This window comes from Panthera leo, chromosome B1 (genome assembly GCF_018350215.1).
Source record: "Panthera leo isolate Ple1 chromosome B1, P.leo_Ple1_pat1.1, whole genome shotgun sequence".
NCBI lineage: Eukaryota > Metazoa > Chordata > Mammalia > Carnivora > Felidae > Panthera > Panthera leo.
The window spans coordinates 75,781,015-75,808,114 of record NC_056682.1 but is presented as its reverse complement, the minus strand read 5'-3'; the positions used below and the strand labels follow the sequence as shown (position 1 = coordinate 75,808,114).

Below are 27,100 nucleotides of genomic sequence, written 5' to 3'. Positions count from 1 at the left end.
CAAGCATGGCTGTTTGGGGAGCAGCAAGGAGGAGAGCCAGCCTGCAATGAGTGAGGGCCAGAGCAGCTGTGAGGGCAGTACCCACCTTGTAGGGTTGCTTAGAAAATGGAGTGAGAAAACACATTGAGTATGTACTTTATAATACATGAAGATTGTTTTAGGCATACAAGAAGCATTCAGTAGTATGAAGCTTATTAACAACATTCATTATCTTATTAAATATCAGTAGAAAAAATCGTATCATTTTTATGTTTAATGTTTATTTAATGTTTATTTTTGAGAGAGTGGCAGGGGGCAGGGACAGAGGGAGATACAGAATCTGAAGCATGTTCCAGGCTGTGAGCTGTCAGCACAGATCCTGAGGCGGGGCTCAAACCCACAAACTGTGAGATCATGACCTGAGCTGAAGTTGGATGCTTAACCGACTGAGCCACCCAGGTGCCCCCAAATCATATCATTTTTATAGAAAATCCATCTGATAAAATTCAATATCAATTATTGGTCTCAAAGAACTTTATAAAATAGAGTAGGAAAATATTCTTAGCAAAATAAGGTATGTCCATCTCATTCCAAAAGCCATCTTAGGCTTAATAGGAGATTTGAGAACATACTATGAATATATTTGCAAATGAATATATTTGCAAATGACAAGAATATACGACTAGAATACCCAAGAGAATCAAGTGAAAAACTAATTATAAAGACAATGTATAGGGGTGCCTGGGTGGCTCAGTTAAGTGTCTGACTCTTGATTTCGGCTCAGGTCATGATCTTGTCGTTAGTTTGGGCCCCACCTTGGACTCTCTATTGACAGCATGGAGCCTGCTTGGGATTTTCTCTCTCTCTCTCTCTCTCTCTCTCTCTCTCTCTCCCCCCCCCTCCTTCCCTCCCTCTCTCCCCCTACCCCATACCCTCTCTCCCTCTCTCTCCCTCTCTCCTTCTCTCTCTCTCTGCCCCTCCCCTGTTTGCATGTGCTCTCTCTCTCTCAAAATAAATAAAAAAAAAAATACAGATAATGTATAAATGTGCCTGGATGCCAAGATATTATGTCAACATTTACAACTTTCATATATACCAACAATAACTAATTTGAAGATATATGGAAGAAAAGACCATTAGCGTACAAAAGTATAAAATACCTAAGAATAAACTTAAGAAATATATATGATGTATATGTAGGCAGGCACTTAATGCTGCTGAGGGATGCAAAAGAGATATGAAAAGGCCTGTCATATTCTTGGATAAAAATATGCCAATTCTCCTTATATTCATTAATATGTGTGTTTGATGATGTTCTAGTGAAAATAACAATAGGATTTTTTTTTTTTTTTTTTGGTGGGGGATACTAAACAGGCTTATTCTATGTTCGCATGGAAAAATAAACGAGATTCAAATATATTATAAGGCTGTGATACTTGAAACATTGGTATTACCAAATACCATATTTAGTGTATGATAAAGATGGCCTTTCAGATTAATTAGAGAAAGATGCTGTGTTTGATAAGTAGTCAGATGAGCAGGTAGCCATCTGGGATGAACAAGCTATTTAGAGCGGTACCTCAAATGTTAAGCCAAAAGCTATATAAAACAAATTAAAAAAATAAGTTCTAGAAGACAGCATGAGGAAGCTATTTTATAACGTTGGACTGCATAGGGCCTAAGTAAGACAGAGAACCGAGAAGCCACCAAAGAGATCGACCAACTTGATCGCATTGCTGCCCCCACCCCCGAAAAAAAAAAAAAAAAAAACTAAAAAAATTCTGCATAAGGAAAGTCAGAGAACAAGAAAATTGGGAAAAATGTTTACTTTTTTATATCAAAAAGGGGGACTAATTTCTCTAATAAAGAGATCCTACAAATCCATAAGAAAAAGTCCAGCAACTCAGTAGAAACATGGACAAAGGATACAAATAGTCTTTAAAAGGAAGGGAAATAACAGTGGCTTCTAAACATGAGAAGATGTTTAATACGTTTATTAAAACAGATTTGTACGTGACAACTATGCCAAAGTACCATTTATCTCCATTAAATGGGCAAAGATTTAAAAGGTTTATGATCTACACTGTAGAGAGTATGAATGCAAAACAATAGCCTCTTTAGTGGCCAATTTGGCAGAATCTACAATAACAAAGAATCTCATATCCTTTGACTGGGAACTTCAGTTCTAGAAATTTATCCTAGATATGAATATATCCTCTGAGATATACTGTATATACATATGTACTATGAATGTATCTTACATGTATATATATATTACCTGTATGAGAAAGTGATTTATGTACAAGATAATTATTGTAGGAGTGTTTATGTTGGTTAAAGATTGGAAACAACTGAAATATTCATCCATGGCAACTGAATAAATACATTGTTACATCTGTACGTTAGAAAACTAGTGCAGTCATAAAAAATACCCATGAATCTCTTTATGTATTGTCTTGGAAAAATTGCCAGTATGTGTTTGGTGAAAAATGCAAGGTATAGGATAGTTTATATAATATGTTTATCTGTGTTAAAGTGTTTTGCTTGTTTATGAATAGATACAGCCTCTGGGGAGTATAATTTGAATATGAAGACACCCCCACCCCTTTTAAAAACAATTACACTTAGCACAATGCCTTGCACTTAGCACATATTACATGGTGGTGGTGGTGGCTATTTGCATTATAATTACAGGGTTTATCTCCTGAGTTGATTTTTAACGATTGGGTCTAGAAGAGGAAGCCCATCTTGCTATAAATGCTGCTTAATGAGGGTCATACTCATGTTGTTCATCAAAAATGCTATATATGCTTCCTGAAGTATCTTTCTTTCTTTCTTTCTTTCTTTCTTTCTTTCTTTCTTTTTTTTTTCTGAAGTATGTTTCTTGGAGGATGTCAGTACAAGCTCTGCAAACCAAAGATGCCAAATAAAATTGGGCAACATTGGATTAAAACTAAGCAGGCTTCTTTCTTGCAGGTTTTTTTAGATCCTTAATACATAAAATGTTCTTTGTGAATGTTCGAGATATTTAGAATGCAGTGTTTTCCAAATTTATTTGAATGCAGAACTTTAAACAACAATTACTACTTTTTTTCCTTTAAAAAACATCTTTTTGAGTAGTTGTCACATTGGGAAATAGCACTTTAATACTTAGATTTTGACTTTGTTCACCTTTGTTATTCATTTTAATAAATGTGTATTTTTGATATATTTCTAAGATATTTGTCATCTCTTTCTGCCTGCTTTTCCTCCTCTGTGATATGCTACAACTCACTCATTTGTTTCTTGGTTGATACCTTCCCAAAGTCATCCAGATTACACTGGGTTTCTTGGGTAAATAAGAGACTCTATAAAAGTAATGCAACATCTCAGGGATTGATTGAATGGAAATTGAAGATTGAAGCTTCATTTGATTCAGCTTTTCCCAAAGCTTTAGAAGTTTTGCTGTTGGGGGGGTGGGGCGGAGGAATATAATCAACTTAATGGGTAGATAGTTGAGGAATTGTGAGCGTATAATGTGGAGAAGGTGGCATCACTGTGGGTCAGAAGATAGGGTATCTCCCTCTGTCTTCACCACATACCAGCTGTTTGATCTTGAACAGGTCACTCAGCCTCTTTTGCCTTGTGCTTCGTTTTTATTGTCTGTAAAATTCAGGGATTGGGTTTAGGTCTGTGCATTTTAAGGCTGAGTTGTTATTGATGTGCTTAATGGAATCATTGAAGATTGTAGGACCATGTAGAATATATTTTGTTCTATCCTACAGTTTCCACGTGTGGATATAGTCTATCTCAGGTCAGCTCTTTTGGAGGATGAAATTATTCAATAATTAGCTCATAGTCAATTGCATGTATTTGAATGAACTTGTTGAACTTTTTGAGACTTCTGTTTTGATTGATTGATTTAATTACCCTCCAGGAAAGCACTTGATTATAGCACAGGTCAATTAATATAGTGCTGTGGATAAATCCACACCTCCTGTGTAAACCCCCTGAATCTGTTGTACTGATTATAGGGAGAAGTCCATGATGTGGATATTAATTATCCTCCCTGCCCCCCACCCCCGCCCCGTGTTCATTTGGTGGTTTCGCTGTGCTTTTTGTGTGCTTCTGCCTGCTAACAGATTTCTGAACTCAGCACAGCAGAGGTCTAAATTCACTGAATTTATGCCATCAGGAAATGAGGTTTAAATTTTGTTTCTCAGTTGAAATTAGGGATGTAACCTAGCTGTTACACAGAAGAGTGTGAGCCTGAATTTGATTTTATTATGTGGAGGTAGAATGTTTTGTTAGGAGAGTACTTGCCTGAGCAGAGATCTGAGTGTGACTGAACAGTTAACTGCTAACTCCCTACTCACCCCCCCCCCCCCCCCCCCCCCCCCCCCCGCTTTTAAGCAGGAGAAATATTTTGTTTTTAAATGAGATGACAACCAAGAGAATTACCAAGACCCAGTGAATTTTTTTGAGAGTCCTTTCAATTTACTTGAGTTCTTTTTAACCTTGCTTCGATGTCATTCTGTGCATTACTGTCAAAGGACTCTGCTTCCTTTGAAGTTCCAAAGTGTTGCTGCTGGCGGAATCATGATGGTAAAATAGAAATGGTTCTCAGTAAAGCCCTTAGTGATACATACACGATGCCTTTTTACCTAAGTAAAAGCATATGTGTGTGTCTAAAAATTTAGAGTGTAAGGGGAGGATATGTGATATATGATAATGGACACTAAGATGGGAGAAGTATTTCTCATGAATTAGAGATGCCCTTTCATAATTCAAGAGTCACAGAATGAAGAAAGGCTCGAAATCACCTGAAAAGCATCTGGAAGCAATCTGTAATTCTTAAGAGGTACTAGGAGAGCCTGTATCTCTCCAGTGCATGATGATGAAACTGTTCATGTGGGATTATGGAAAAAGTAGCATTCTGTTCTCTTGTAAAACCTCTTGCGATTAAATGCCTGTAGATTTGATTATGAATTATACTGCGCTGTCCCAGATGCTTAATAAATGATTAATTCATTAGAGTGAAGAAGGCAGATTTGAAGGTACTGAAGATATTTTGGTATTTTTAAACAACAAAAATTCAACGGAATAAATTTGATGATCAAACTGGCCTTGTTTAACTGATTTATGAATTGGGCAACCTCCTGTCTAGCGACAGAAAGGAGCTTTATAGAGCTGTAGAAGAGGAAAGGTTTTTAAAGGCAGGAGGGTGGGGGCAGAAAATGGAAATTATTAGCAAAGAATACATTGTTTCCGACAAGGTTGTCACCCTAAGGGAGATGGGAGGGGGTGTATTTGGTAGATTATCTCCCTAGTGCTGTTCAGCTAATTCCATGTTGATTGGTTAAAGGTTACATTCCTAGGGGGATGGTGAGGGGGTTGGAAAAGCAGTTAGGTTAGGTATTAAGTCTTGGTTTGCTGAGGTGGGGTTTAGCACAAGTGCCTCCATTTGGGGCCTTCTGTCTCCTTTTTAATGATAAGAATTTATTTGCATGTAAAATGTTACCTTTTATTTTCTGTGCCTCATACTCACTCTTCTTGTGCCTGGTCAGTACCACTACTGTGCCCAGTTTTGAAGATTTAGGTTGCACTGAGGTCTCCCTCCCCCCTCCCCATTTTTTCGCTTTTGTGAAACTTTTGTTACAAGAAAAGGTATTACGTTCCAAACACATACACAAAACCTCTGACAGTGACTTCTAGGAAGCCATCTTTTAATATATTGCATTAACGAGTGGCTCATCCTTGTTACACACAGATTTTAAAGACGTATTTGTTGTACTAGACTCTTGAATTGTTCCCCTTAACCTAAGTTGGGGAAATATTTTACCCAATACTTATAACTATATCAGAACATATTGCATCTTATTTCTTGGTTTTGCAAAAGTAGTTGTGATCATATGTAATTACAACATTGCACTGTGCTTTTTCTTCATATGGTAAATGGCATTTTCCATTATTGTTATAAACTCAAAGTTTTTTGATGGCTGACAAAATTACGGTTAAGTAAATTATGTTGTGTCAAATTTACTTAACTCTTCCCCAGTTATTGGGCATTTAAATGGTTTTTTTTTGCTTTACAGTTAAGTGTTTGTATGTGTGTGTATATATATGTATATACATATAATTTAATTTTATTTTAATTCGAGTAGAGTCAACAGGCAGTGTAATAGTTTTAGGTGTACAATATAGTGATTCAACACTTCTGTACACACCCAGTGCTCATCACCACAAGTGCACTCCTTAATCCCCATCACCTATTTAACCCATCCCCTCACTCATCTCTCTGGTAACCATCAGTTCTCTGTAGTTAAGGGCCAAATTTAAGTGTAGCATTTATTGTTTTCTTTTTTTTTTTTTTTAATTTTTTTTTTTTTAACGTTTTATTTATTTTTGAGACAGAGAGAGACAGAGCATGAACGGGGGAGGGGCAGAGAGAGAGGGAGACACAGAATCGGAAGCAGGCTCCAGGCTCTGAGCCATCAGCCCAGAGCCCGACGCGGGGCTCGAACTCACGGACCGCGAGATCGTGACCTGAGCCGAAGTCGGCCGCTTAACCGACTGAGCCACCCAGGCGCCCCGCATTTATTGTTTTCTTATAAGATGTTCTTACCTGGACATTTGTCTAGCTTCCACCTATTTTGATCTTGAACAGTGACTTCTTGTGGTTTTGTTTAGCATTTGCATTAGCTTCTGCCTTTTGTACTCTGTGTTTGGAGCTAGTGTTTTTGCTGTGCTCTCCAGGACACTTCTAGGGGTTCTTTGTATTTCTCTCAGGTAGGATAATTTCCCAACATTCTTCAGACTCCTGTATTTCTGGCTGTACAGTAGGGATTAAGCCATCCATTTGTGTTGTGAAACTTATCTTCCCAGTTAGGCCTGATGATAGGAGATGTGTGTCTAAGACCAAAGTAAACCTTGCTCATGGGCTGGCAAAAAAGCTGGAACTTTCAACTGTCAAAGTCAGGGTAGGTCAGAGGTACCAGGGAATATTTTGGGAGTATTCCACACTTTTAAAAAGTTGATTGTGAAAGTTGTTTGTGGCCCTGCCTTGACTATTTTGTATTGTATTGTCATTATCTTAATACAATGCTGCTGATGCAGGGGTATGGATTTATTTAGTTTCATGGTTTTTTTTTTTCTTCTATTCTGAAAGAAGTGTGTAGTTGTCTAACATCTCTTAGACAATGGAGGAATCCTCTACTTTCTGCTACCCAAAGGGAGTCTTTCATTTTTGGCGAACATTCAGGTGTTTAAGTAAAAATTTACTTTTGCTTATAATTTTCTTTTTGATAAAGAGAGGTGCGATCTGAGGAGAACCCTCTCAGTGTACCACAAATGGTGGGGAAAGGGAGGGGAGAAAGACTAGAGAGTCTTAGACTGGGTTTTAGCAGTTTATTAATGATCGTGGGGTATTTTTTATTCCTTTCTATAGATTTCAGAAGTCTTCTTCTGGGAGTTTCCAACAGTACCAAGTGTTGGAGAAATCTTTTCTGCCCCTCTGATAGCGTGAATTGAGCAAATACAGCCCAGCACTACGCTACCAAAGACAGCAATCTCAGGTAACATCTTCTCATTACTATTAGTATGAGTTCAGTACTGTTCTGTAACAGGCTTAAAAAAAAAAAACCTACTTGAACTTACACATCCAAGTGAACATTATCTTGTTCACAACAGTTTGAGAGGCTGTCCTATACTCAAAACATTTACATAAACATAAAAAACCAATTTATTTATGTGTTTTTTGGATCTACATCTCTATCCTCTAGTAGCATTCTTTTTTTTTTTTTTTTTTTAATTTTTAAACGTTTATTCATTTTTTTGAGAAGCAGAGACAGAGCGCAAGTGGGGTAGGGGCAGAGAGAGAGACAGACGCAGAATCTGAAGCAGGCTCCAGGCTCTGAGCTGTCAGCACAGAGCCCAAACCCCACGTGGGGCTCGAACCCGCAAGATCATGACCTGAACTTTGGTAGCTTAACTTACTGAGCCACCCAGGCGCCCCTCTCCAGTAGCACTCATAAACATCATATTTTCTGTGGTGGCACATCTCAACCCTGTGGGGGTGTATTTGGGAAGTAGTCTAAACTTCTTTAGAGCTAGGGTGATGAATCTGTGGGGCTCTACTTTTGATCAAAAACCACAAGGTACAGTAACATAATGAAAACAGTTTTCCTTTTTGTAATTTGTGTGTTTGAAGGCTTACACACTGTATTAAAAGTTAATTCTAAAGAAGAGGTGACTCTAAGTTTCAAACAATGGTAGTATTGTTAAACAATAGGGCTTATAGTTTGCAGAGAAGCATGTGCTATCTATTTGACTATGTATATGTTGGTATTCTTTCTTATTAAAATCAATCAGTCTGCATTGTAGAAAGGGTTCCTGTATTAATGAGGTTAAATAAGATGGGATCTAAACTTCAGGTATACCTCTACGCCTTGTAATTTGCATCTTACTGGTGGTGTGTTTTGCATTGTTTTTCCAAGTGTTATTAGGGTGCTTGTTAAAAATGCACATTGAAAATTCAAATTATTAGGCCCCAATCTAGGGTGTCAGAATCAGAATGGTGTGGGGAGGGGTTTGGGAATCTGCATTTGTCAAGTAAATACCATCAAAGATTGACATCCCCAATGTCGTAAAAGCATACCTCTATCTAATCTTTGTATTTTTTTTTTTTAATGTGAAGCTGTTGTTGCATAGTTATTTCTTTGATATTTGCTTTGAATATAATAGCACAGGACTACATTCTCAAGTAGCTTATCATTAGATCAAATGGAGGGTGTAATTGAATAAAACTGTACTTTGAACTTTATGTCTAAATTCAAAGTGGATGTATTTTTTCCTTAGGTGCAAATCATAAATCTATTTCTGACATCCAGATGCCAAATGCTAAATTTTATGAAATATCTGCTCTTCATATTTGCTAATAAGTTGTACCTCAGATATCTTCTTCAAGTGTGGCTGGGAAAGAGGAATGGGGAGGCACTGGAGGCCCCTGGAGTCTATGCTACACTCATTTATCATCCAGCCCAGTGTTTTCCAGTAAATACAGTGAGGAAAGTTTTGCTATGCAATTTATGATTCAAACAGAAAAAAGACTTGGGGCACCTGGATGCCTCCCATGTCCGAGCATCCAACTCTTGGTTTTGGCTCAGGTCATCATCTCACAGTTTGTGGGATTGAGCCCCATGTGGGGCTTCATGCTGGCAACATGAAGCCTGCTTGGGATTCTTTATCTCCCACTCTCTCTGCCCCTTCCTGCTCTCGTTCTCTCAAAATAAATAAATAAACTTAAAAAAAAAAAAAAAGGAAAAATTTATAGTGTCCTGAAATTTTGTGAAGCTCTTTGAACCCCCCCAATGAAAGGGAGTATTAACATGAAACAGTAGCCTTTGTTACGATGTTATTTTCATTACCATGTACATTCTTTAGTAATTGTTCCTATAAATTTACTATTTTTAGGTAGTGTAAGCCTTGCGTATAAAGTGTGTTATTTTTTAGATATTTTCAAGTTTACAGATTATACCTTTACTTTAAAAGATATGTGCAATATTATAGCATTCTGTGCATGTTAATATTGAGAGATAAATGTAAAATAAAAATGTGACTGTAGATTTCTAAGTGAAGGCTATTATCTTGAGATGCTTGTTTCCTTTTTTTAAATATATAGTTTTTTATGTTTATTTTTGAGAGAGAAGGACAGCACAAGCGGGGGAGGGGCAGAGAGAGAGGGAGACACAGAATCTGAAACAGGCTCCAAGCTCTGCACTCAGCCTGATGTGGAGCTCAAACCCATGAACCGTGAGATCATGACCTGAACTGAAGTCAGACACCCAACCGACTGAGCCACCCAGGCCCAGAATTTCCTTACTTTTTAAGGCTAAATCATATTCTACTACATTTTTGTGTTATCCATTCATCAACTGATGGACTTTTGGGATGCTTCAGTTTTTTTGGCTGTCACAAATACTGCTGCTATGTATGTAGTGTATAAATATGTTTGTGTCCCTGTGTTCAGTTATTTTATTATATATATATTATTATATATTCTAGTATATATCTAGAAGTGGAATTGCTAGATCAAATGGTAATTCCATTTTTGATTTTATGAAGCACTGTTTTCCTTAGCAGCTACGTCACTTTATAGTCCCACCAATGGTACCCAAGAGCTCTCTACATCCTCACTGACACTGGTTATTGATTTTTTGTTTTGTTTTGTTTTTTTAATTTTTATTTATTTTTATTATTTTTAAAATTTACATCCAAATTAGTTAGCATGTAGTGCAACAATGATTTCAGGAGTAGATTCCTTAATGCCCCTTACCCATTTAGCCCATCCCCCCTCCCACAACCCCTCTAGTAACCCTCTGTTTGTTCTCCATATTTAAGAATCTCTTATGTTTTGTCCCCCTCCCTGTTTTTATATTATTTTTGCTTCCCTTCCCTTGTATTCATCTATTCTGTGTCTTAAAGTCCTCATATGAGTGAAGTCCTATGATATTTGTCTTTCTCTGACTAATTTCGCTTAGCATAATACCCTCTAGTTCCATCCACATAGTTGCAAATGGCAAGATTTCATTCTTTTTGATTGCCGAGTAATACACCGTTGTATATATGTATACCACATCCTCTTTATCCATTCATCCGTGATGGACATTTGAGCTCTTTCCATACTTTGGCTATTGGTGATAGTGCTACTATAAACATTGGGATGCATGTGCCCCTTCGAAACAGCATACATTTTTCCCTTGGATAAATACCTAGTAGTGCAATTGCTGGGTCATAAGGTAGTTCTATTTTTAATTTTTTGAGGAACCTCCATACTGTTTTCCAGAGTGGCTGCACCAGTTTGCATTCCCACCAGCAATGCAAGAGATCCTCTTTCTCCGCATCCTCACCAACATCTGTTATGTTTGTTTGTTTGTTTGTTTTTTTTAACGTTTATTTATTTTTTTGAGACAGAGCATGAAAGGGGGAGGGTCAGAGAGAGGGAGACACAGAATTGGAAACAGCCTCCAGGCTCTGAGCCATCAGCCCAGAGCCCGACGCGGGGCTCGAACTCACAGACCGCGAGATCGTGACCTGAGCCGAAGTTGGCCGCTCAACCGACTGAGCCACCCAGGCGCCCCTGTTATGTTTGTTTTTTAATAGCAGACTTTCCGATGGATGTGAGTTGGTATCTTGTAGTTTTGATATGCCTTTCCCAAATGATTAGTGATGGTGAACACCTTTTCATATGCTGTTGGCCCTATGTGTACCTTTTTTTTGAGAAATGTTTAGTCAAGTCCTTTGTCCATTTTTTTAAAAAAAATTTAATGTGTATTTTTGAGAGAGAGAGAGAGAGCAAGCGCTTAAGCTGGGGAGGGGCAGAGAGAGAGAGAGGGAGACACAGAATCCGAAGCAGGCTCCAGGCTCTGAGCTGCCAGCACAGAGCCTGACGTGGGGCTCAAACCCACGAACTGTGAGATCATGACCTGAGCAGAAATCGGACACTTAACTAACTGAGCCCCCCAGGCACCCCTTGTCCTTTGTCCATTCTTTAATTGGGTCATTTGTCTTTTAGTTTTGAGTTGTATTTTTTTAATATATGCTATATTCTGATATTAATCCTTTATCAGAAATATGACTTACACATATTTTCTCCCATTCTGTGGGTTGCCTTTTCACTCTGTATATTGTGTCCTTTGATGCACCAAAGTTTTAAATTTTTATATAGTTCAGTATATCTGTTTTCACTTTTGTTGCCTGTGCAAATCAAGGTCATGAAGCTTTCCCCCTGTCTTTTCTTCTAAGAGTTTTTTTAGTTTTAGTTTTTATTTTAGGTCTTTGATCCATTTTGAGGTAATTTTTGTATATGGTATAAAGTAAGGGTCCGACTTCATTGTTTTGTGTATGGGTATCTGGTTTTCCCAACACTGTTTGTTGAAGTGAAGTTTGTACTTTTAAAAACAGTTTAGGATAAGGAAAAGAAAAGCAGAAAATCATAAATGGCTATGTTGTATCTATGTAGGAATTCCCAGAAACTCCTCTGTTTGTAATTAAGAAGATATGTCAGACTATTTCAGAAACGAAACAAAAAGAAAAAAAAGACTATTTCAGAAACTATTTTATAAATATGAAGCCCACTTTAGACTAAGGTTTAATAAATGTAGGTTAGTGTAAAGCCTGTGTTTAAGTTTTATGTTTGTTAATTGGTGGGCAGTGACTTCTTGTATTTGGGCTTTGATTATGGTAAACTCTGTTTTGTTTTTTAGGTATGGGTGTGTGTGTATGAGACCTGATACAGGGCTTTTCTCAGTTAACTCTGGCCAATGAAGGATCTTGTCGTTTTATGGAGCTTTAGTTTCAAGATCGTAACAGAATCAACGTTTTTGTGGTAAAAAATAGCCAGTAATGAATCCTGGGAAAAACCTGTAGCCAGCTCAAACATTCACCTGTCTGTGTAGCAGAAGTTATTTGGAACCTGTTTTTGCCTCTTAGCTGTAAAAAGCAGTGTGTGTGTGTCAACAGAATATTTACACTGGTTTTGGAAAGGTCAGACATCAGATATTGTACCCTTAGAAGTCAGGTTATTTTTGGGAGGGGAGGAGGGTACTGGGCACCGAGTGGGAAGAATATAGTAGCAAATATATGTAACTGAGAGGAAAGCCTGGGCAGAATTTAGAGGGAACAGTTCAGGCGGGTGTAGGAGTGGCATGGATAATGAAAGGATTGCATACTTAGGCGCATTACTTTCTTCAGAGGAAATGGTAGCAGATAATAAAGGTAGCACAGTAAGTACTACAGATGGAAAGTGGGTTTGAAAGGAGTTGGAGACAATATGATATAAAATGTGTATGATAGTCTTGGGGAGATGCTGTCAGTGGAATTCATCTGTTAGGGATTTTGTTCTCAGAACAGTGAGACAAATAGCAGGTAGACAGAGGCAATTACAGATATTCTGAGCTGTTGAGGGAATTACATATTTGAATGTAGTGTTTCAGGGTTAAGACTTGTCTACACGAGAGAAGAGCCACAGTGATAGCAGCACTAGAATGCTGTCTTTCGGACGTAAATCCGGGATGTCTGAGTCATGCAGAATTGGGGTGGTGAGTGACTTCCATGGCTTTGTGTGGAACCAGTGGGAAACCACTGTCAAAAGTGGTTTTGAATAAAAAATCTAGCCTCAAAACTGGACTAGATTTTTCTGAGTAAATAATGCTGAGGGAGCATAAGGCAAGCTGATAGGTAGCAAACGCCAACCCCCCAGGTGGGGTATGTGTGATGTTATTCCTCTGACACTCCTGGCTGTGCAAGAACACAAGAAAGGAGAAAACAAATGGTTAACTGATAGAGATCACAGTCATGCAGGACATGAGTCTCCATCAGTTTACGAATATCATAGTAAATTACAAGAAAAATTCAATCTTATTAATAGCCTAATCTCCAGAAACCTATAGGCTCAGTTTCCTGGAGCCCCAACATTACCCTCCCCTCCATAGTGATGTGGGGAACAAAGGCAAGAAGGAAATGGCAGGTAAAATTAAATTTCTTTATAACCTGCAGCCCATTGACAAATACTTAAGGCAAATACAGAGTGTGGATAACATTTCTCCAGGAACCTCTTACTGTCATCATGTTAATGTCTTGCTAGAGGGAAAATAACCTTAGCTTGAGAATAGCAAGGGCTCAGATATCTTAGGAGTCTACTTTCACTTATGAAAGTCCTTTTAGAGGCCTCCCTTTTTGCCTTTACCTCCCCCAATTCCATAGTATATAATCAGTTACTCTTTACAACCCCAGTGCAGCTCTTTCTGCCTACGGGTCCTGTTCGTGCTTTAATAAAATCACCTTTTGGCACCAAAGAATTCTTTCTTGGCTGTCAGCTCCGGACCCCCACCACTCCAAAACTCCATCAAATAACATAAAGAGATACCTAAAATGACTTTGTACAGTCAAATAATCAAACCAGCTACCTAGTGCTTTCATTCTGAAATTTGTTCATTCTGCATGTATCTTTTCATAATTTATAGACTTTAAAATCACGATCTATCTTTAAATTGTTTTGTGAAATTTGTCCTTTTATTTATTCAGTTATTTTTATTTCTTCATATGTTCCACGACCCTTGTAATTTCATTCTAGCTTAGTTTGGATCTTTTCCAGCTCTGTATGTTTCTTCCAGTTTACTAGAACGGCTTAGAATAAATGTATGTAATTTATGTTTGGTCATGTTTTCTATTTATTTTCAACAACGTTCCTGAAACGCATTGGCTTTTCTTGATCTTTAAGGGTATAAGGCTGCCCTGAATCGGTGTACAGAGAAAAGTCTTTAATGGCTCTAGTGCAGACCAGAGGTTGTCAAAGTGTGGTCCCCAGATGAACAGCATCAGCTTCACCTGGACGCTTGTTAGAAATGTAAATTCTTGGGGAGCCTGAGTGGCTCAGTTGGTTAAGTGTCCGACTTCGGCTCAGGTCATGATCTTGTGGTTCATGAGTTCAAGCCCTGTGTCGGGCTCTGTGCTGATAGCTCAGAGCCCGGAACCTGCTTTGGATTCTGTGTCTCCCTCTCTCTCTGCCCCTCCCCTGTTTGCTCGCATGTGTGTGCACTCTCTCTCTCTCAAAAATAAATATTAAAAAAATTAAAAAGAAATGTGAATTCTTAGGTTGAATCAGAAACTCTATGTTTAACAAGACCTCAGATGATCCTGATGCATATTACAGTTTGAGAATTGCTTCAGTCATTCTCATTAGCTATGTGCTATTGTCCAAGTCATACGTATTCGTTAAAAAAATTTTTTTAAATGTTTATTTTTATAATTTTTTTTTTAACGTTTATTTATTTTTTTGAGACAGAGAGAGACAGAGCATGAACGGGGGAGGGGCAGAGAGAGAGGGAGACACAGAATCGGAAGCAGGCTCCAGGCTCTGAGCCATCAGCCCAGAGCCCGACGCGGGGCTCGAACTCATGGACAGTGAGATCGTGACCTGAGCCGAAGTCGGACGCTTAACCGACTGAGCCACCCAGGCGCCCCAAGTTTATTTATTTTTAAGAGAGAGACAGGGTGCAAGTGGGGGAGGGGCAGAGAGAGAGAGGGAGACAGAATCCGAAGCAGGCTCCAGGCTCTGAGCCATCAGCACTGAGCCTGATATGGGGCTCATACCCATGAATGGTGAGATCATGACCTGAGCCAAAGCCAGATGCTTAACCGACTAAGCCACCCAGGTGCCCCGTCATTCATATTCTTTAGCTCTTGGTTTCCTGATCAGATAAAGCAAGGGTTCTCAAATATTAGTGTGCACACAAATTATCTAGTGAGCTTGTTTAAAAAATTTTAAAAAGCAGTAAATTTTTTCTAACCTCATACCCTGAGATTCTGATTCAGTAGGTCTTGGATGACTCCGCTGTCTACTTTTCAGCAAATTTTCATATTTATGATCTGAACCAGTGGATGTCTCTGAGTTTCCTTCAAGTTATAAAGCAATGGGATTTAAAATGGCTTTTTTGGGAGGTTCAGTAACTGAAGCTTGGGGGCCAGAACTTTATTTGCAAAGTGCAGTTTGGATTATTTTTCACTGAAACCAGTATGTTCTGATTTTGAAAAATCAGAATCTTACCTTGAAAAATCTTGTTCTTTCTTGACTACTTAGATTACTGTAGGAGATTTTTCTGATGCTAATCCTCATTGATAAGGCAGTCTGCTCACTTAACAGAGCTTTCTGATTCTTGTAAACTTGGAGATTTCATTATGTGGTTCTTTAGGTAATTTATAAAAATAATCACTGCTTTTTACTGAGGGAATACTGCTTTTTACTGAGGTCTTTTTGTCCTTACCCTTTATTTATAATCTCTGAGATTGTTCCCTCTGTGTGATGTTTCCCTCATCTGACTTTTGAAGGAATTGAGACCATGCCTCCCTGGTATGTGCCACTTTGGCATGTGGATTACTTTGAGCTGAATTTGAGGCCCAAAAGACTCAGAGATTTCCCCTCCCTCTTAGGGGCCTAAAAGAATTTATATAGGGGGCTTGGTCCAGGAAGAGAACTGTCACCAGAGATAACTATAAGGAATGTGGTCTAAGTGTGGTAAGCTTGGGGGAAGGTTGGCAAGGCCTGGAAATCAGGTTCCTTTCGTATCTCATTGTCTTTGAATGGCATGGAAAACATTTGTTTTCCAAACATTAGCTCTTCCCACCTTTTGTAAATTGTCTTTCTCCCCTTTGAAGTCTCACACCCCTACCCCCTTCTCCTTAGCTCAGGATGGCATATAAGCCTCAACTGCCCAACTGCCTGTGGGTCACATTTTTGGGGACTCCTGAATGTATGTAATGAAATCTGTTTTTCTACTGTTAATCTGTCTTTTGTCAATTTAATTAATAGACAGCCAAAAGAACCTAGAAAGGTAGAAGAAAATTTGCTGCTCCCCTCCCATGCCATTCATATTTTTGTTTCTTTAATTTTTATGGTACAATCTTATTAGAAATATTTTTCGTGAGTCTCCCTCTTAGTGGCTGCTCCTTCTCAGTCTTTTTTTTCCTTTATCCCTTGAATGTCAGGGTTCCCCAGGAGCTTCTTTCCTCCACATCTCACCTATGTGCTCTCCCCTCAGGGCCCGCTTCTGCATGTCTGCCAGGCCTTGCTCAAATGACCCCTTAATACCACCCTTTCGAAAGTAGCACCTGACTCTCAGAACTCCCCTCTGAGCTTTAGTTCATATAATCAGCTGCCTACTGGATATCCCACAGGCAGATCCAGTTAAAATATCCAAAACAGAACTCTTCTTTCTACTCCCCTGAAATCTCTCATGTTCCTTGTCTTGGTGAATGGCATCACCATCACCCTTTATGTAGCTGACATTTATCCAGCATTCCCTATGTGCCAGGGACTGTGCTCAGGACTTTCAGGTAAGTCTCACACAATTTTTTGAGGTAGATTCTATTGTTATTCCCATCATACAGATGTGGATACCCGAGTATGTGGCTTAAGTAATTTCCCCAAGGTCACAGCTGTTAATTGGTGGAAATGGAATCCCAGAGTTTGTAGTCTTAATCATTGTGCTCTGCTACCTTCCTCTCTCGGAAGCCTAGCCAGATGTCTAGGATTACCCTTTACTTCACCCTCTTTCCCTCTGCATGTCTGCTCAGTCCTCTTGAGCACATCTACTAAATTTCAGAAGCACAATCTACTTCTCTGTCTCTGTCTCTCTTTTTTTAAGTTTATTTATTTTGAGAGAGAGAGAGAGAGAGAGAGAGAGAGAGAGAGAGAGAACGAACTTGTGCATGAACAGAGGAGGGGCAGACAGAGAGGGAGAGAAAGAATCCCAAGCAGGCTCACACTGTCATCATGGAGCTGGATGTCGAGCTTGAACTCATGAACCCTGAGATCGTGACCTGAGCCAAAATCAAGAGTCAGACGCTTAACCAACTGAGCCACCCAGGTGTCCCTCTCTGCTTTCTATTGTAAGTATTCTAATCTAGGCCTGCATCATCTCTCGCCCCTGCTATTATAACCTGTGTCCTCTTTCCATCCATTTCTTTATATTATGGCCAGTGTGTTATTCTTCCTTGTAGTAAATCTGATTATGACACTTTTCTGTACTCACCAGCCTAACCTTTCCATGATCAGATAGCTAGTATTGGGTGAATCCTCGATTATTCCACTTCTCTGTTGGGCAAGCCCCAGGAGTTCTGAGGAAAGAATGTTTCAGGCATTTGAAGAATCTCACCCTAAGGCAGAAAGCTGGAAGGGTGCAGGTACCTGCACCTTGGTGGTACCTGACATTTTGAGAGTTTCAAAATAAAAAGATAATTGATATCTTTGTTTTTGCCTCTTTGGGTCCTTAATTTGTATTTAGAGAAATGAAAGAACAAAAAAGTCAGAGTCAGGTCTGGTGCAGAGAAGGGTCGGTGTCTGTCCTTTTGGAAGTTCTCTGGAAGAGTGCTGTCCCCACTCCCACTCCAGTTCTGTGCTCTGGCAAAGCATACTGTTTGCATTCCCTACAATATGTCACGGTCCCTCTTTTCCTCTGGGTCTTTTCATATGCTCTTCCCTCCACCTAGAATACTCCTCCCTCACTGTCTCTTCGTCTGGCTAACACTACCATTTCCGTTTTCAGGTCTCAACTTAAATTTCAGATCACCCGGAAAACCACCTCTGATCCCATTTACCTTTCAACAGTTTGGGTTAAATGCTTTTTCTTACCTGCTGCCATAGCATACCATTCTTTCCATACCATCTGATTTATAAAAAAAAGTTTTTTTTATTTTGACAGAGGGAGAGTGAATTGGGGGGGGGGGTGGTTTGCAGAGAGAGAGGGAAGGAGAAACACAAGCAGGCTTCATGCCCAGCTCAGAGCCTGACATGGGGCTTGATCCCACAACCATGAGATCATGACCTGAGCTGAAATCAAGTGTCAGATGCTTAACTGACTGAGCCACCCAGGTGCCCATATAAAACTGTTTCTTAATTGTTCAGTTTTTCTTTTAGACTGTAAGCTACATTATTGCTGTGTTTCCATTGCTCAGAGTAGCTATTGATTGTATGGAAGAGTAAATGAGTATTTAAATGAACTAATTAATTCCTGCCAATTCCAGCTGCTTTGTACGTTTTTTAAAAATAACTCTGTAAGTTGATATATCAGTTAGGGTTAGGTTCACCCATAAGTAACTACCAGAACCAATGGCTCAAACAAATTAGGGGATTATTTTTCTTCCACATAAAACAAGTCTGGCACTAGGCTATCCAGGCTTAGTGTGGTGGTTTCTTGATTATCAGGGACCTAGGTCCTTCCATCTTTCAGCTTTACTATCTTGGTGTGATCCTTGCCCCATGTTCCCATCTCAAGATGGACATAAGAAGTCTAGCCCAAGTGTAGGTCCTCATTCTAGGAACGAAGGGAAAGTCAAAATGCAAAAGGGAGCTTGCCAGCAGTCTGCTTCTTGCCTCCACCCTTTTTAGGGGCTTTCCTAAAAGGCCTTCATGGATTTCCTTCATGGATTTCCCCTTATACTCATTGGTCAGACGGTATCATAGTATCACCTCTGGCTATAGGGAGGCCAGGAGATCTTTTTTTTTTTTTTAAATGTTTGTTTATTTTTGAGAGACAGACAGTGTACGAGTGGGGGAGGGGCAGATAGAAAGACACAGAATCTGAAGCAAGCTCCAGGCTCTGAGCTGTCAGCACAGAGCCTGACATGGGGCTTGAACTCATGAGCTGTGAGATCATGACCTGATCTGAAGTCGGATGCTCAACTGACTGAGCCACCCAGGCACCCCCAGGAGATCTACTTTTTGCCTTAGATCTTGGCTGCTTGCTGCAAAATTGGTATTCTGTTAATAAAGGAGAGAATTAGCAATCTACTTGGATATTTTATGATCTTTATTCACAGGCATGTAAAAAATCTAAATGATTACTTTTATGAAACATTTTTTTCTGGGTATTTGCACTTAGTGACTTGAGAGTATACCTTAAAGTCTCATTGAGATGCGCCCCAGTCTTCTGGTGGGAGTATAAATTGCTAGAATATTTAGCAAAATATTTGACAAGAGATATCAAGAAGTAAGAAATTTCTATCTTCAATCTCCTTCTCTTTGCTTTTCTGTAAAGCTAAAATCTAAATTCCATAAATTGGATTATTTTGAGAATGTAATGACTTGGGAAAATGCTTAGGATACAATATTAAAGGGAAGGAGCAGGAATCAAAATTTGATCCCAAGTCATTAAATTCTTTAAAAAAAAATGCAATTTTAACAGTTGTCATTCATTCCACTATAAGAATATATTTAATCCTTTTCTTATTATTGAACACAAGCTTGTTCCAGTTTTTTCACTATTAGAAATATTCTTTGATGAAAGACTTAGTACATTTGTATATAATTTTATTTAGATTTCTGTGTTTTTGGTAGATTTATAGAAGAATGAACAGAAGAGATTGAAGATTTGGATCCCTTATTTGTTGATTTCTGTTGCCAGTTCTTTTGCCACACATATCTTATACCTCTGATTTTGTAAAATTTATGAAATTATTAGGAAATGTAGGGAAAAGAGTAGAAAGATATTAGAGCTTTAAAAATAGTATATTGCTTATGCTTTGAGTCATTTTTACTATTCTTGTATTTTCTATATATTCTTTGTTTGCAATGACTATTGTTTTTTATGATTTAAAAAAGAAATTCAGTTGAAAATAAATAATATGCCTTCTATTTTGATGATCAACCACTGCTTTGCTATTTAGGGTCTTATCATCAAAGGTAAAGTTATATATTGATGTTTTAATCACAGAAGAATAAGCAATGGCAGGTGTATCCTCTAGGGTTTAGAATTTACATGTTAGACATGTTTTCCTGAATTGGTGTAAAGATCCCTTCTCTAGTTTGCCTGGTATTTCAGCCTTACCTAATGGAAACTAGAAAGTTGAAATAACAAACGTTGCTGGGTCTTTTTATTTTCCCCAGTGGCATTTGTTGTAGTTGTTAAAAACAAAAGCACCACAAAACTTGAATTCTCGTATTCAGTAGCTGGATTGGAGTATCACCTCTATGTAGTCCTAGGGTCATTTTTAACTAAATCATCATTTCCAGGGCAATTCTATTAATATATAAGTATATATTTGTTTCTAGAGAAAAATAATGAGAGGAGCATGGAGTGTATGGGTTCATGTAAGTGACCCTTAGGCAAGATAGTGACCTCTTTCATATTCACAGGCTCTGTAGGCAGGAATAGAGTAATTTTAGAGGTGCATTCCAGAGTGTTATGTAAGGAGAGAGTGTATGAAAACCATGTGAAATATAAACCAAAGTAGTGTCAGTTAAAAAACAACAAAAACAAACCTCTAAATCAACACTATATGTCAGAATTTGGGGACCTCGGGATGGGAATGCAAGGTTTAGGTTACGTTTGGTGGGGAAAGGGCAGATTTGTGGGAATTTGTTTTGAGTAGTTTCCTTCAGGCTCCTGAGTATGAGAATACTTTTTGAATGTAAAATCATTCTGTGGGCTGCTATAAGATTTTGCCCCTAATTCTGTTTTCCCTAAATTGAGAAAATAATACTGATAGAGAGGTATGAAGACTCTACTCATATTTTTAAGTAACTTGGTATTTTATTAAATATAATACTGTGTGTATACTGTCTATAGGTACTCAAAAAGTGGTTAAAGTGGAGTTTGGGCAACAATGGCCCATGGACCAAATCTGGCCTGCTGTCTGTTTTTTTTTTTTTTTAAACCATCTACCAGCTGAGAATAGTTAGGGCATTTTTTTTTTTTTTTTAACGTTTATTCCGTTTTCAGAGACAGAGTGTAAGCAGGGGAGGGGCAGAAAGAGAGAGGGAGACACAGAATCTGAAGCAGGCTCCAAGCTCTGAGCTGTCAGCACAGAGCTGGACACGGGGCTTGATCTCACAAACCGTGAGATCATGACCTGAGCTGAAGTTGGCTGCTTAAGTAACTGTCACTCAGGTGCCGCAGTTTAGGCATTTTTAAATGCTTGGGGAAAAAAAGAGACAGGAATATGTATAGAGAGCATACAGTTGACGCATGAACAATGTAGGGAGTTAGGGGCACTGGCTTCCCAGAAAATCCACAGCTGGGGCACCTGGGTGGCTCAGTCAGTTGAGCATCTGGCTCTTGATTTCAGCTTAGGTCATGATCTCATAGTCTGTGAGTTCGAGCCCTGTGTTGGGCTACTGTCAGCAAGGAGCCTGCTTCAGATCCTCTGTTTCCTTCTCTCTCTGCCTCTCTCTGCCTCTCTCTGTCTCTCTCTCTCTCTTAAAAATAAATAAACATTAAAAAAACAGGAAAGAAAATCCATGCTAACGTTCAACTCCCTAAAAACCTTCCTAAAATCACTAATAGCCTCCTATTGACCAGAAGTATTACTGATAACACAGACAGATAATTACTACACATTTTGTATGTTATATGTATTATATACTGTATTCTTAAAGTAAGCTAGAGAAAAAATATTATTAAGAAAACCATAAGGATGAGAAAATACATTTATAGTTCTGTATTTGTTGAAAAAAAAAATCCACATATAAGTTGACCTGTGTAGTTCAAACATGTGTTGTTCAAGGATCAACTGTATATGTATCTTGAAAAGCCTAAAATATTCACTGCCTGGCTCTTTACAGGAAAGAAAAAAAAAAAAAGACAACCCTTGATCTGAAGCAGTTGTTTTCAACCAGAGGCAATTTTGCCACCAGGGGACATTTGGCATTGTCTCCAGACATTTTTGGTGGTCACAACTGTGGGGGGTGTGGATGCTACTGGCAATTAGTGGGTAGAGGCCAGAGATGTTGCTAAACATGATGCACAGAATGGCTCCTCAAGACAAACAAAGGACTGATCCAAAATGTTGACAAAGACTTTCTCTTGCCCAAACTTAAGTTAGGCTCCTCTGAGCCTTCTTGCTGACTAGGTCTTAAACTTGGCTCCCATCCTGTTTTTGGCCTGCCTATCTCCATTTTGGCAAGAATTTTGCCAAGCCAGTTTAGTGAAAATACCCCCATTCTTAATATCTGATCAGCTTTGATTCCTGATCAAATTCCATATTCCCCACCCTTGATATCTGCTCAGCAAGAATCCTGTTAGATCAGCTTAGTAAGAATCCCCCATACTTGCTGTCTTGTCTTAGTAATTTTCTGTCTCCTGACCTCCTCACTCTGCTTGTTGGTTGGTATAAATTCCCAGTTGTCTTTGCTCTATGGAGTTGGAGTTGAGCCTGATCTCACTCCCCTGTTTTGATAGTCTTGACACCTATTATAATGGTCCTGAGTTAAATCCTCCCATACTTGTTTGACAACTGTCAGAATATTTTCTCTTTAACAATATCAGTAGTGTTGTGGTTGATAAACCCTGGACTAAAGTAATTTCAGCTTAGGTCATGATCTCATGACCTAATGTTTGGTACATATATGAATTCAGGGATCACCTCTGTAGAATGACTGCAGTGGGACCCCACCCCCCCAACTTTACCTCTGGGGTTCCATTGTTTTATAGGGAGGAAAGACCAGCAAGCACAAACCTGCACTGGGGAACAGTTGCTTCAGGACTTGGAAGAGGCCAGCTGTAAAGATACTTCACCCAACAACATTTCCAGGGTAGAGGATGGCTGTGCTCTTTGGGTGGCCTTAAGAATGAAGTAAGATGGACTCTATCTAGGGGGATTTCAGTTTCAACCTCTCTTTCTCTCCAGTATTTGTTTACACGTTGGAATCTTCATTAAAAGATAAAACCTTGGGGTGCCTGGGTGGCTCAGTCGGTTGAGCATCTGACTTCAGCTCAGGTCATGATCTTGTGGCTTGTAGGTTCAAGTCCCGTGTTGGGCTCTGTGCTGACAGCTCAGGGGTCGGAGCCCGCTTTGGATTCTGTGTCCCTCCCTCTCTGTCTCTGACCCTTCCCCACTCACACTCTGTCTCTCTCTTTCTCTCTCTCTCAAAAATAAACATTAAAAAAAAAAAAAAAAAGATAGAACCTTGCAATCTTCAACTGAAAGTAAAATGCTAAAAGGCAAATGTATGAACTTGTTAAAAACAAGTTTAGATAGTTACTAAGCAATAAATGGAAGTGATTACTATATCTTTTGGGTTCTCATTTAGAAGTGTGTAAAGAGAACAAGAGTGCACAGCGGGTCTGAAGATGTGTTTTTATATCTTGGGGTAGAAGTTAAGGAGATTGGAAATCTTGCTTGGTGACTGAGAGGCAAGAGCAAGTGAAAGACAAGAGCTATAACTTGACTTTTACTGTATATCTAAGTCCCAGTCTCCCATTTCTTTTGCCTGCTACTTTCCTAAGAGCTAGAGCCCTGACCTCTATTCAATCCATGTGGCTTTGCTTCCTTCTCTGGGCAGAAACCCTGGATCGTTGGCTTACCTACTGGTCTGAACTCTTTTTTCCACATGAAGCCAATTCTGCCCAGTACACATCCAGCCTGCTCAACTGAACCCCTCTAGCTGATGGTTATCATTTTCTTTAACATCCTGATTTTCCTTGATCACATTATTCTAGACTGAGTTCTGATATATGACTTCATAAAGTAAGCATAGTTATAAAATGGCCACAAAGCCCTTAATGCATGCCAATTAGAACTTCTCTCTGCATTTCTCTCCATTCTCCACACGTTTTAATTTTTCCCCCATTTTCTTCTGGAAATCTTTCATTTTGATGATGGGAAGTCATAGAGAGGACCATGCTGTTGTTTATAGATCTTCAGCTATTGTCTGGGAGAATATTCTCATAAGAGACTTTATGGGTACTATCAGGACATTGTTTGAGACTATTTTAATGACTTGGAATTGCCAACATAGAAGATGTCCAGAAGGACATGGGGAAACTTTAAAATTTGTGCAGAGAGAGGAGGAGAGCATGTGGAGACTTCTAATTAGTAGCCTACTGGACTTTGTGGCCATTCTTTCTTTTTCTAGTCTCCCAAAGGACCATTTTAATGTATTAGCAACTCAGTAAAAGAAGGCAACAATCAGTCAAGCAATGAGGTAGAACCTCCTAATTTACTATTTGTTATTAATAGACATAGAAAAATCTTTTCCCCCCTGGATTAAGTCAAGATCAGCTATTCTCTTCAAATAAAATCTGTCTATTAAAAAAAAATTAAATCTGCTAATGTATCCTAAGAAATACTGTATAATCTAGGCTGAAGAATACTGAGTTTGGAGACAGCCTACCTGGGTTCGAATCCTATCTCTGCACCTTGTCACCTGGGACGAGTTACTTAACCTCTCTCTGCCTCAGTTTTCCTTTCCTCTCAGCTGTGAGACAGAGAAAATAACAGTATACCTACCCCACAAGATTGTTATAGGGACTCTTGAGGCATATGTCGTTTAATTGTCCTTCAGTTTATTGCTCTTCAGAGATACTGTGTTTTTGCTTTTTTTTTTTTTAAATTAAATTTTTTTTAACGTTTATTTTTATTTTTGAGACAGAGAGAGACAGAGCATGAACGGGGGAGGGTCAGAGAGAGGGAGACACAGAATCTGAAATAGGCTCCAGGCTCTGAGCTGTCAGCACAGAGCCCGACATGAGGCTCGAACTCACAGACCGCGAGATCATGACCTGAGCCGAAGTCAGCCACTCAACTGACTGAGCCACCCAGGCGCCCCTGCTTTTTTTTTTTTTTTAAACAAATTGAAGGTTTGTAGCAACGCCGCCATCAAGCAAGTCTTTCAGCACCATTTTTCCTGTGGTTTGCTCACTTCGTGTCTCTGTGTCCCATTTTGGTAATTCTCCTTTTATTTCAAACTTTTTCATTATTATATTATGATGGTCTATGATCAGTGATTACGACTCACTGAAAGCTCAGATGATGGTTAACATTTGTTTAGCAATATTTTAAATTAATGGATACATTAATAAATGCATTAACACAAATATGTATTAATAAATATATTACTACATACATTGCTAAATATATATAAATTAATAAAAACATTGATTTTTTAGATGTAATGCACAATTGCTAGACTAAGGTATGCTGTAAACATAACTTTTATATGCACTGGGAAACCAAAAAGTTCATTTGACTCACTTTACTGCAACATTAATGCAGTGGTTTGGAAGCAAACCTGCAGAATTTCTGAGGTGTGCCTATATTAGTTTATATGTAAGTCTACATGCTCAGTGCCACTGAAGCCTTAGCTATTATTAGTAGTATTTATTACAGTCCTGGAGTTAATGACCTAATCCGGTCAAATATTAATTTAGGGAGTTCAAAGAAATAGGTTCAGACATTTCCAGAAAGAAAAGCCTAAGCATAATTCTTAAATCAGCGAAAGTTAAATGAAAGAGTTGGCAGATTTAAATTATATGTTTTTTGTATAAGTGACTCACCATACACATAGTAGTGTATAGCTTTATGTTTATGGTATCTTCAGCCGACGAAGTACTGCTGCCTTCTGGGTATCTATTATGGCTGTGGTTAAAATGGCACTTGGTTAAATAAGTATCACTGGGCAAATACTGATTTTCTGAAGAACATAGGAATGAAGATTTGTATGGAGTTCAGTTTTGGAGAGGATAGCAAAACACATGGGATTTGAATTTGGGTGATACAAGCCATAATAAAGGCAGTAAAAACACCTGGACTTTGGTCACATGACAGAATAAATTGGCCATTTATGGAGGGGGGCAATTTTTCCTTCATGTTGTTCAGGAGATCGGAATTCAGAAGATTAGACATTTTTCTTTAATCGGTATAGTTGTTTAATTTAGATGTACAGAAACATTTCCAATTGACATTTGTTTTCCTAAAATGCCAAAGGAAATGCCTGAGTTTCATTTTCATATTTTATGCCAATAACCTAATTTTTTTAATGTTTATAATCAAATACACCTGTGTTAATATGTGTTGTACCCATCTGTAAAAGGATGTAATTATGGTATAGAAAACAAATTTAGGAAAGAGATAATGGATTTATTCTTTTAAGTAAAAATATATCTTCTTTCTCCGAAAACGGTTTTCTTTAAGAATACCAGAAAATCTGAGCAGCATTCTGCTAGTTGATTTTTTTTTTAAAGCATGAAACAGATGCTCCATTGATCCCCGATATGGTTATTTATGTGCCTGGTTTTCTACATGAAGGGAAAAAAGTTTGATTAATTACCATTAACTGTGACATATCCCGTGGGTAATGAATTTCTTTTGTGTGTATCTGTTTTCTCCTTTTTTCAAATAAATTGGTGGCTGTGTAATGGGTTCCTGTAAAGCGGGCTGCCAGAACACTTAGTGGAAAATAAATGCAGCTTCTGCAAAAGCGTAGGATGGCAGTGTTGTCAAGTACTTAGCTGGTGCCTGAGAGATGGGCTGTTCTGCCAATGTCTGTAGGGTCTGAATCCTTAAGTCATTTTTCTGGGAGTTTTGTTAAGGTCCTGGTGGTGCCTGTGCATCCTTGAGGTGGCTGCTTAGGCTTGGAGCTGCAGTATGTTGCCATGAACAACAGTGTGAGCTTGAAGCCAGTCCAAGATTAAACCTGTGGCTTTGATTTTGGTAACTCCTACTTCTGTTGTCTCTTGTTATTCAGAGTATCATTGTTGCTGTTCATTAAATCAGTGCTTTCTAATTTGGAGTAACAATAGAATTTGACGTGGTTTTATACATTTTCCTCACTTGACTTAATACAACTATACAGGAGATAGGCAGGGTG

General features: G+C 38.6%; 1 protein-coding gene across 2 annotated transcripts in view; it reads left to right on the top strand.

Moving 5' to 3' along the window:
• The window catches only part of FHIP1A (FHF complex subunit HOOK interacting protein 1A), a 284,848-nt gene that overhangs the window by 104,202 nt on the left and 153,546 nt on the right, over positions 1 to 27,100 (top strand). For both annotated transcript variants that reach the window (XM_042935309.1, XM_042935310.1), the window contains one exon: positions 7,406 to 7,532. The gene's annotated coding sequence lies outside the window, so the exon portion shown is untranslated. The remainder of the gene's footprint in view (positions 1 to 7,405; positions 7,533 to 27,100) is intronic.